Here is a 12,655-nt window from a genome sequence, read left to right on the forward strand (position 1 = left end):
AATTATTATTATTTTTTTTTAATCTTATTTCTTATTATATTGTATGACATGATTATTTATTAAGGACAAGACTTGTCTAATTTATTAAGAATAAAAAAAATTATAAATAAAGATAATAATTCTGTTTGAAATAAAATTCAAAATACATTTGAGATTTTCTATTCACTCGTGATCTGACCTGGTTGACCCAATCATGATATTTCACTCATGATCTGGCCGATCCAATCATGATATTGAAGGGATTGGGTACACTTAAAAGTACATTTAGAAGCCCAGCTTAAAGAACAAAACCAGTCTATTTAAAGTTAATTTTTTAATTTAATTGAGTTAAGTAAAATAATTATATATGCATTAAAACTATTACTTATGTCTAACACACCTTCTATATTCTTATTTCAAAATATCAAAATATCCTTAATTCCTAAATCAAATAATTCTTTCATTTATGAAATTTATAAAAACAAGGGCTCTGCTTGATTGGAACTCGCAGAATAGTTTTCTGTTCTGGGAGTTTCCAAAATTCAGAAAACCAATTTTTGTTCTACTTGGACCTGTTTTCATAGAATAGTTTTTTAAAAACTCAGAACTCATAGTATCAGTTTTTGGAGAACAACTTTTAGGTGTTCTGAGAGTTTTGGAAACTCAGTTCTCATTTTTTAGAAAACACGAAGAACGCCCCCGACTTGAAAAAAAATGATGGTACTTTCACGCTCGTTTAAAACATTCATCCTTCATCAACCCTCTCTCTCCTCTCTGATAGAACTCACGACTCGCTCTTTCTCAACCGACTCACAGACTCATCATCATTCTTCAGCATCCACTCTCTCGCCCCATCAGTAGATCAAGAATCCCTTCAGGTAATCTTCAATCGCTGTTTCTCAAACAAAGCCCTAAAAAATACACCATCTCTAAGATTCACTCTGCTCTTGTTATCGATCTGGTAAAATAACTTCGATTTGCTTCTTTTTTTTCCTCTAGTTTTATTGTCGATTTTGTTGGCTGAATTTGCTTTGGTTGTGGCTGGATTTTGGTTTTCTTGTTTTCCATTTTGTTATTGATGGGGGTTTCTCTTTATATATATATATATATATTGTATGTGCTTGACCTTTGTCTAGTAAAATTGATGCAGTCCATTCAAAAAACGAATTAGGGACCTGTCTTTAATTTTTTTTTGTTTTTTTGTTCCCTGTTTGGAAAACCCATAAACAGATAACTATGAATTTTTTTTCTTCTTGGGAACAGATACCACTCTTGGAGAATGCTATGACTATATATATATATATATATATATATATATAGACACACACACACGTGTTAAATGTATATGTGATATTTGCTTGCAAGAGGTTCATGCTACATTGGGCTATATACACCATCCCCTTCACAACCTTTCTGCGGATTTGGACTGTAAGACCATTGATGTGGAAAAAAAAAAGTAAGACCATTGATGAGTGGGTTGCGTATTTAATTGTCTCCTGAGGATCCTAGTATTTGCGAAGTTGAGTTTGAAGATTGAATTGTGAGGAGGGCAGTGAGAGAATCAAACTATGGAGAGTTGATTCTGTTCTTGTATAATAGCTAATTTAGAGCTAATTTATGATATATGAGCATTGCTGCCCTATTTTGTTTTCAAATAGCTTATTTAGATTGAATATTAAATATATTTACTTTAATTTAGACTATATATTAAATAGCTAATTGTAGCATTCTTTTTTTCTTGACATTCTTACCAATAATTGTAATGGGGTTTGAATTAAATTAATTTGTTTAGATAATTCTAGATGCCCTCTCTTTATTTTTCCTATGTTAACCTTAATTCTCTACTTCTACATAAACTCTTCTAAGTCTAGCTTGTACAAAGTATAGAAAGTATTTATACATTATTGTCTTTGATTTATTTTGTCTAATGAAATTAACTGATTCATTTATTTTTATAATTGTAGGTAACACGATTCATAATTTTATTCGTCAAAATGCACTAGTTGGTTGCTTTTTTATGGAGTATGAAGAAGAAGATTATGTTATTGGTGAAGGGAATGCTAGCACAAGTCAAGGACCGAATGCAGTTAACTTCTATGAAGCAAAGTCTAGTGGGATAGAATCACATACCTTTACAAGTGATGTTCATCCAAATTTGAGCTAGATGATGTTCATCCAAATAGAATCACATATTTCATTTTTTTCCATGTCTTTTAAGTTTAGATGAGAAGTGAGATGGTTTATGTACGTAGACATTGGATTCATGTAATGTTATGAATGAAAGAAACCCAGAATACAAGAGCAGTTCTTTGCTACACAATTCCTATGATAAGATGGTTTATGTATGTAGACATTGAATTCATGTAATCTTATGAATGAAAGAAGCCCCATAATACAAGTCTTTTTTTAATTTTTAGTGCATTTTTTATTAATTTGAAAATATTTAAGAGTAATCCACATCTAATTTTTATAATGAATCTAAGAAATAAATAAAAAATAAATGAGTAATATTCTTTATTTTCATAAAACTATTATACCAATCAGTTTTATGAGTTTTTATTCTTCGAAAACTGTTTCGTAATTTTCCCAACCAAGCAGGTTGAAAAACTAAAAATTGTTTTCTGTTTTGTTTCTCTGAAAACTGTTCTTGAGAACTGTTTTTATAAATGCAATTCAAGCAAGGCCAAGATTTTTTAGTTGACTTTCAACTTGGCATTTTTGCATATGGTGTATATATATATTGACAAACTAAATAAAAAACAACATATATATATATATATATATATATATATATATATATATGATATAAATTTTGTGCAAAAAACTTTAACAGTATCTCCTAATCTATATTCTTTCAAACATGCAAATGTCAATTTTAAAATATTTAATAATTTAATAAAAATTCATTATATATAGATTTTTTTTGGTAAGCGAAAATTTATATATATATACATATATTTAATTTTATGTGTACATAACTTTAACCATATCTCCTAATTCATACCAATATAAACTTGCAAATGTGAAAACTTTCATATGAAAAAATATATATATACATATATACACGAATAGTGCACACGCACAAAAGAGGGAGGTCATGAAAAAACTAAATGGTTGCTTCAGTGAATGGTACTTCAACAATTATTTTTTTTATTTATAAAACAAGGGTAATTAATTGAACCAAAATATTAATGATCATCTCAAAGCATGCACTACAATAAAGACGATTTATATATTCTTGAGTTTAATTATATTTTTCTTTTTGGAGACTAACTTTGATTGCACCATCTTTTACTATATTGAATATTTTTTATTATTTGTATAAGTTATCGTGTGTATATATATTAAAGTTGCAGCAATATAATTCAAAGTTAAAGGAAATAATTTTTTTTTTTTTAATTTTTAAGTAAAGAAATTATTTTAAGAAAGTACTTGATTTATGGGCAATAATTTTTAGTATTTTGCAAATAAGTGTTCGGAGGGCATTTTGGACCTAAACAATAGTTATTAATGCATATGTAATTATTTTACTTAATTCAACCAAAATGAAAAATGAACTTTTAAAATAGATCATTTTGTTATTTAAGACTCCTAACTATATGTAAGTGTAGTTTTTCCAAAATTCAATCACCCTCTCTGATTTTTTTATTTATCACTTTCCAAATTGTGCATTTGTAATTGGATCACATGAGCAAAATAACTTTGTTTGGAATAAAATTTAATCACCTCTCTAATTTCTTTATATATCATTTTATAGGTCATCCCTACTCACCGCTGGTCTGGTCCAATCACAAATACACAAATGGTCAGTACTTACAAAATCATCGTGTAGAGAAATCTTCAGTTGAGGTGGAGCTATAAAGAGCTTAAGGTAGAGTCTAAGCTACTGGTATGTTTGAACTAATTCAACTTAACTGGAGTGATGAGTTCATTGAGTTGAACTTTGACTACTATCTTAGTTGAACTAGTTCAAGGGCATGCACTTGAACCAATTCAAATGAGGCAGTGAGTTGCAACAAAGTTGAACTAGTTCAAGTGTCGTTGAACCGGTTCAACTCCCTTTGTAAGTTGCGGGAAATAGTTTCCTAATCAGTTTTAGAAGCCAGAAGACTTAAGGAAAAGGCTGAAGATTTAGGAAATAAGTTGTACTTGTTATTTTAGAGTTGAAGACGAATATGGTAACTCATTGTAGGCAAGTTAATCCTTGTCTAACAAGCAATTGGGTTTGAAGATTCTATAATTAGAGATAGGTATGAGAGGTTTAGAGAGAAAAAAAAAAAAATATATATATATATATATATAAGGGTGAGTGTTGTGAAAGAGGGGAGAGTATATGTAATTCCCAGTGTATATATGTAGTCTCAAAAAAGATGATGAGTGAGTTAGTGGGGTTTTGACATGTGGTTGTATATTCTTTTCCTTGATTCATAATAGTGAAATCTCTCTTTCCCATGGACGTAACTCCGGAATTGGGTGAATTGTGTAAAATATTGTGCTGTGCATAAATGTATATGATTGTTATCTTCATCTATGCCTGTGTTAATGTGATATAATGATACGTCCGTTATGTATAATGAATAAGGAATTTAATTTTCAACAACAACCGACTATTAAATTGATTGAAGGGAGTTAATTTTACCCGAACAGAATACGATCTAAAAAAATATTTTGTAAATTTCTAAAAATGTTCCATATTTTCAGAGTGTACTTGAAACAATGTTGTAGAATGCGTATGATTGCACAAAGAATCAGCTGATAATAATGATGTTAGGGTGATAATGATGCTCATGATAATAATGATGCTAGGGTGATAATGATGCTCATGTACGGCGAAGAATCCATATCGTTGCACAAAGAAAGAGAGAAAAAATGTACAGAAAACGAAGTGAAATCATACAAAGACATCATTCACACTGATTGATTTTTTTTGGTTCTCGCAACACCGTTGAGGTCTCTTTTCAGAATTGTTGATTCATCAACAAGAACGATCAGACACGGACCCATTAAGGGCTTAGTAGGGGTTGCCCCACTGAATTTTATTTTATTTACAAAATTACCAATAAATTTTATGAAAATTTAAATAAAGCCTCCACTCAATTTCTATTAACATCATACCATATATTATTGCCCCTCTCATGCAATTCTCTGGCTCCATCCATCACTGAACCCCTATGAAGCACCGACACATGGGAATGGGTAGTCGTACCAGTGTCGGACACATGTCCGACACGGACACGCGTGTCTAAGGCTCCAACACGTGTCTGATATCTCTGTAAAGGTGTCCTGTTTTTTTATCATATTTTTCATGCCGGACATGGCGAAGGACATGCCGGCGACACACATAGGACATGGGATTTAGATTTTTTCTCAAAAAAATAAAAATAAAATAAAGAGATATACATAGGCTAGAAGAGTGTAGCTCGATTGGGATCTTCCTGAATTTATCCGGCCGCAGCCGCAGCCACCAAACTGATTGATCAGCGAGAAGGTTTCGGATCAGATCTACTTTGTTCCCTTTCACACACTGAACTTTGATGGTGTCTATTCTACTCTCAGAGTTTAATCAACTTGAACACTTTGTTCTTGGATCTCTCTCTAGGAAATGATCGGCATGATGATGCTTCGGATCTGCTCTGTGACTCTCTCTCTCACACACCAGACTGTCGATCTGCTTTGTGGCTTTCTCTCTCATACACCAAACTGTGGTGGCGTACACAAGTGTGTTAATGCACTAGGGTTAAGTTGCTAATTGCATGCAAGCTTCTTAGTGAATGGGCTTGGGCTGAATGATGCTTGGGCTGTATTTTGGGGCTAAAAGTTGTGTTTCTTAAATAATGAGTCTAAAAGTTGTGTTTATTAAATATAAATTAAAAATTGAGTATATATATAAGTTGTGTTTATTAAATAATAAGCCTAAAAGTTGTGTTTATTAAATATAAATTAAAAATTGAGTAAATAATATATATATATATATATATATATATAATTTTATTGCCGTATCCTTGTCGTGTCCGTATCCTGTTTTTTTGAAATTTGCCGTATCGTCGTCTTGAATTCAATAACCTATGGTTCGAAGAACAAGTCTGGTAAGAAATCCAAGTCCGATGCCTAAACCAAACACACCGAAGATATTCAGCTATTGAATTCAACAACCTATGGTTCAAAGAACAAGTCCGATAAGAAATCCAAGTCCGATGCCAAACCCAAAGCACACCGAATATAACGACACCGAGGATGCCATACTGGACCTCGCCAGAGACGAGGAGGTTTGTCTCCGAATAATACAAATATTACTATTGCCTGAATTTAATTGAATTTCATAATACACATGTATATTATAATATGTTACAGGGCAATATATAGTTATGAAGGATGTATATAAAGTATGAACCACACGGGGAATCGATCAGAAGGCTTCTAATGGTGGTATCAGATCAACAATGGGACTATCAGAACAACATTAAGCAAAGTGTACGGCAAAAAGCCGTTTCTAAGAACATAACTCAAAAAATAAAAAATAAAAAAGAGGAAAAAAGTAGTAAAAATAATACTAAGCCATTCAAAATTATCAAACATAGCCTTGGAGAGCTAAAAAGTCAGAGAATTACTTACAGCACCAAAGTTGGCCCAAAGAGAACCATGAAGAGAACCATGAAGAGACCCAGGCTTCAAGGCCAAGCCCAAGAATACAACAACATTAGCCGAATAAGCAACCAGAAGACCGTTGATGGTCGATCAACAGCACAATTCAAATCGGAGCATGGAGACAATCTCCTCAGCGAGAGCGGTCAGGAGATTTGGCAGGTGGTCGGATGGTCGACGGAGGGAGGTCCCACTCTTCAATTACCCTTCTATTATTTTGAGTAGTTCTGATGGAAGATGAAAGAAGTTTCTGTCTAACAACAGTCTCCAGAGTTTGGTGAAGCAGGGAATTTGCAGTAAAGTGAAATTAGCGAAGTTATGTTCTCATTATACCATACCATTCCAAAGCCTCTTCCCATTTCCCCCCAAAACCTACAAAATGTTGACGTCTCTTCTCAGAGTTGTCAATTCAGCAACAAGAACACAACAGAGCATCTCGAACTTTCTAATCCCTGGTTCTACTACTCATCTCTTGAATTCGAGAACCTGTGCTTCGAAGATTGGATTTTTTGAGTCTCATCTTTAACTTTTGTACGTGTCTCAATTGAGTTATAAGAAAATCATCAGCAAGTACCATTAATTTGTTGTGTGTGTATGTCTAAACGATACTCAAAATATTGATTTTACTTGAATAAATTCCTATATGATCAAACAACCAAAATTCCAAAACTTTTATAATAATCTTTCCATGCTTTTACCATTAGTATTATATATATGAAGTTAAGCACCTATCATTTTCTCTCTCTTTTTTTATATAATATTAATTAATTCACCATATGTGGTAGGCTGAATGGAGCAAGGGAATTGAATGTAACCATGAGAATGTCATTTGTCAATATGCAAATTGACTAGAAAAACATGTTTTATGCTTTCTTTTTTCTTTTCAATTACATATTTAGCTACAAGGGATGCTACAAAAGCCCCTCTTATCTCATACAATTTCACTATTACTTGAATTTAATTGAATTTCATAATACATATACATGTATATATATTTAATATGTTAGTTGTCAAATGTCAATGATGTATAAATTATGGTTCGCCGTATCTGCCGAAACATTCGTAACTCTTTTCTAAAGGTCAATATCATTACACAGGTCATGAATTCCCTTGAATCCATTACAATGCCAATAATTATAATTATATCATATCAAAATGGTATACTCTATTTATTAACAGTGGGAGTACCATAACAACATTATGCACTGCTCTTGCAGTGTTTAAGAACAGAACCCAAAAAGAAAAAATAGTGAAAAAATACTAAAAACATTTTAGCCAATCAAAATTACTATCAAACATTTAAATACCAATTAGTTCATCAACAAACCCAAAAAGAAATTATCAACAACACAGTAGAATGGTTTACAGCACCACAGCATTGATGAGAGCTGAAAAGTCAGATAAAAACTAATTACAGCACCACAGCATTGATGTTGTCTGCTTGGGTGTCAATTGTATAGGTTTTGGTGGAAAGGATATAACATTCAAGACTCGATTCTTGTTTCTCCACGTCAACCCGTTTCGAAACCTGCATTCTCTCGCACCGAAGCAAATGATGGCAGTCAAGCCAAATCAAGTAGAACTCTTCACCACGGAAATGAAGCAATTGCATTGCATACCTGTTGCAACCCCAAAAGTAAGGATGTATATCCACGATAAGGCCGTGGATTAGCACCTGGAGATCCATATTATATGCAAACATCCCGCACTTATAAATGTCGTTTTCCACCATCCGAATCCAGTAAAAAGTGTTATCAAATAACATAGGGCGGCTGCCGCCATTAATAATTAGTGACTCGACGAACGTTTGGGGCAACACTCCCCATGAAGCATCTCTCAGGTCATAGACAAGGAGGGAGCAAGTAGAACCCAAAAGAATCCTCCTTGAACTATAATCATACACTGAAAATATAATATCATTACACGGAATTTCTGGTGGTGGTGGATTAATAGACTCCCACTCATTCTTGCTGGGGTTGAAAACCTCGCACATAAAACGTTCAGGGGGTAATTTAAAATAGTTGTTACCGGAATCCTCGTAACCACCAAAGATGTAGATCTTGCCATCATCAGCCGTCACTGCCTGTGAATAATCGCCGTACCTTTCCAGGTTCATGGAAGGGACTGGTTGCCACTGCAAGCTAGGGTTAGGGTTAGTGGTGTCCCAGAGACGACGTTGGAGGCACTAGTGCAGTATATAGTGGAGCCCACAGCCACAAAGCAGCTGTTCCACGAATTTTCAGTGATAATGTTCCTCAGGATCGGTTTGATATGAAGCTTCTGATTTTTTGACCCCCATCTTCTTCTTCTTATTGTTTTGCATAGAACTACTCTTCCTGTCTTCGTCTTCGTCCTCGTCCTCTTCTTCTGAGTCGTCATCGTCTTCGTGCAATCCTTGCTTGATAATTTAATAACGTACCAATCCGAAGCTGTCTGTTTGTTAAACACCCCATTCGCCCGAATATACACAGTTCTCTCTAACAACTCCTCCTCCTCCTCCGGCTGAGACCTGGATCCAGAGATTGCCTTGTTCCCTGATTTTTTCATTAGCAATAGTCCCATGGACGTCGCCATCAGGGCCGGCCCTGAGATTCCAAATATTTTGAGAGGCCCCAGGCAAACTTTCAAATGTGAGGCCCTTAAGTTTCACACGCGCAAAAAAAATTATAAGAGTGTGGAATTTTCACACGATGTTTTCAAATTCTATAGCTAATTTAATTGTGCGCATGTGCATTGTGCATAAGACAACTAACTAATAACTATAATTTTCATTCATTAAATTTTCATGTTCATTGACTAACTTCCTATGATCTTCATTCATGTTTATTGAGATTTTCTTCATTTGTTTTCGCATTCATATGTTCTTCATTCACCGAATCTTCAACTAAACTCTCTATTTGTGTATTACTCCTAAAAAACTTAAGATTATCTCCTTTTTCAGATTGAATCAATTCTTCTTCTCTCTTCTTTTTTTTTTTTTTTTTCCTTTTTTCATGCCCAGATTCAAATTTTTTTGTAGACATAATGAAATCTCTTGAAATCTAAATTACAGGAACCATAATCAACATAAAACTAGACTTCAAAAAAATAATAATAATAATTTGCTTTGTTTAAAGAAAATATATATTACCTCAATATGCAATGATTTGATTCAAGTTCAAGGCAAATAACCTCACGAGATCCTAAGAAGAGTGTCCTGCTAGCATGTGAAAGAAGATCACAGTTAACATAAAACGGATGGAGAATCAAACAGAAACAATAATAACTAAGCATTGCCGATCATAAAATAAATATAATAAAAAAAAAAATCTAAAATCCAGCAGTTTGGTCGAATGATCTCCTGGCTGGAGTTTTCACTGGAATCTGGAGGAGAGGAGAGAAGACAAAACAGAGTATCCAAAATACAGTCCAAAAGTGGAAATGGGGAACAGAAAACTGCAGCTTCTTTTTTACATTCATTGTTTATATAGCTGCTAAAATTTGAAGACTACAGATGACAAAAATATGTGGAGATGAGGTGACTATATATATAGGAGGCTGAACTTGTAGTGCTGAAGAAGTAGTGGGACTTTTAGGTTATATGTGGCATCCACTATCATATATAGTTTTGTCTTTCACTCTTTATATTAACTACACTTTGTGTGTGTTTTTTTTTGGGAGCCAATTACCCCTTTCTTGATTTCAGGATGAGGAATCAACTTTAGTAGCAATGATTGATTGATCATTGCTACAGAAGACCTGTGCAAATTGATAGAAAAAACCATTAACTTTTGTTTTGTTAAAGCCTGCTCTTGATTTCCATGTGCTTGTACATTCTGATGGCAAGTGCTTTGACAGTATTAACTGAAATTCTAGCTGAGCCAACTTCAAATAACATCAATAATGGTGGTATGTATCTTCATATAAAAATAAAATATATAAAAAAACCCTTAATTTGGCACTTTTAAGTATGAGCATAATTTAGAGATCGAAAAAGTTAATTATTACCTCAACGGCTCAACCCACTAGAAGGAATCCTTAATTTTCGTACGATTGAATGTGAAAATGCAAAAACTTATGAGGAAAAGGGGTATGATTGCTGCTGTTGTGAGATTGGAGTGGAATTAGGGAGAGGGAAAAAAAAAAAGGGTCTGCCATAGATTATGGACTCGATCGCCATGAAAGACACATGTAGAAAGGCACACATTTATTAAAATACAAGAGAACCATAATATATTCATTCAGCTTTTGATAGTCATCACACACAGTGACACACACACACAAAAAACCCTAGTTTGGAAGCTACTTTTCACTATTGGAACGAAGGTAAAGGCCCGAATCAAACGAACCAAAGTTGGAACAAATCAAATGATGAGATGAACGAAAGAAAGAAACATATATAAAAGACCGATTCATGCAAAAGGAGAGAGAAGAGAGAAAGAGGATGAACATACCTTGTCACCTGAGGGCCGAGGCGATAGCGGAGGCAGCGTCCTGCGGAGTGTCGAAGCAGGTTGTGTCGTCTGAAACTTGCCCTAATTTTTAATTTTTTTTTTTAGTTAAAAGGTCAGCATAATACTCCGTATGTTTTGGTTTTTTTTCCATCCCCTATGGGCCTCAAAATTTGAGGCCCAAGGCGACCAAGACTTGTCCTAACTTAAATTTTTTTTTCCCATCCTCTATGGGCCTCAAAATTTTGAGGCCCCCTAAAATTTGAGGCCCAAGGCGACACCCTTGGTCGCCTTGGGCCAGGGGCGGCCCTGGTCGCCATCAGTCTTCCACCTGCCCTCTATTTTTAGGGTTTCGCTCGTCAATTGGAGAATTTGGGCCATTATATATACACGATGACACATTGCAATCTGTTTGGGAGCAGGATTATGTGACCCCTATTACATGCTAAATTTGTTTCTACCCTTTTATTAATTACCCTATCTTGAATTTTTCTAACTCCTTCCTAAATAATTAATTCTATTATATTGCATAACTATATATATATATATATATATATATATATATATATATATATAACTATATATATATATTTTTCCCATGAGTAGATCATGATCCAATCACAAATAAACAAAATCAGAAAAATGATAAACAATTAACAATTTAAATCAAATAAACAAACATAATTACACAATTAATTCAAATAAAACTATTTAATTAAAATGCCTGTATATAAACTACAGATAATAATTTTTTATATATATTTTTTAAAATTTGAATGTTTAGCCTTCGATAATTAGTGATATCTTTGTTACTTAAAATCTTATTTTATTTTGAGTAGTGTTTATTATTTTCAGTGATATTTAAATTATGTACTTCATTGAATAAAGGTTTAATATGTTTAAAATTATATACAAAACTTGTTATCCAACTAACACCCAACTATAATATTGATAGAAGTCACTTATGGCAATCTAGATTCAACTTTACCATTATCATCAGTCATACAGTATTTTCTTTTTTGGATTCTTGAATTAGTTGTTTGCCCACAATTTTTAGGGAATGGCTGGTTGTGACCATACATTAAAATAAATAAATAAAAAAGGATTAGGGAATCTATTTAACTCATTTTAGTAAAATGAGAGAACTGTTTCATTATTTTCTTTTATTTTTCTGGTTTAATTGTAATATTAAGGATCAGCCAATGCCAATGCCCTTTAATATTACAATTTTGAGAAGAACCAATGCCATACATATAGACCACATCAGTGGTCTATTCATGGTTGAGTAGGCTAGTCTTGCCTTTTATTAAATTTTAAATTTTTTAATTCATGTTTTTTCAACGAGAAACACAATTAAATGGCGTAAGTACCATAATACTATTAAAAAAAAAAATTTGATTAACAATTTCTTCTCAAAATAATTTATTGAAAAATAAGGTTAGGAAAATAAAATATTTGTAGAAAACATTGGTTCAGTTTTTGAAAAACAATTGTAAAACTCCAAAAGTGAATTATTTTTAAACTGAATTTTAATAAGAGTTATATATATATATATATCTATATTTTTAGTTCACGAGAACGATTAAACAAAAACAGCCCACGTG

General features: G+C 33.0%; 1 long non-coding RNA gene across 1 annotated transcript; it reads left to right on the forward strand.

The window, feature by feature from the left end:
* Positions 1-481: 481 nt before the first annotated feature.
* LOC132268552 (uncharacterized) lies at positions 482-2,395 on the forward strand. Its single transcript, XR_009469307.1, has 2 exons — positions 482-857; positions 1,944-2,395. It is a non-coding gene; the product is annotated as an uncharacterized LOC132268552 (long non-coding RNA).
* The last annotated feature ends 10,260 nt before the right edge of the window (positions 2,396-12,655 follow it).

Source organism: Cornus florida, unplaced genomic scaffold (assembly GCF_030987335.1).
Source record: "Cornus florida cultivar Cherokee Brave unplaced genomic scaffold, ASM3098733v1 CherokeeBrave_3.0.0_Hap2_Chr08, whole genome shotgun sequence".
NCBI lineage: Eukaryota > Viridiplantae > Streptophyta > Magnoliopsida > Cornales > Cornaceae > Cornus > Cornus florida.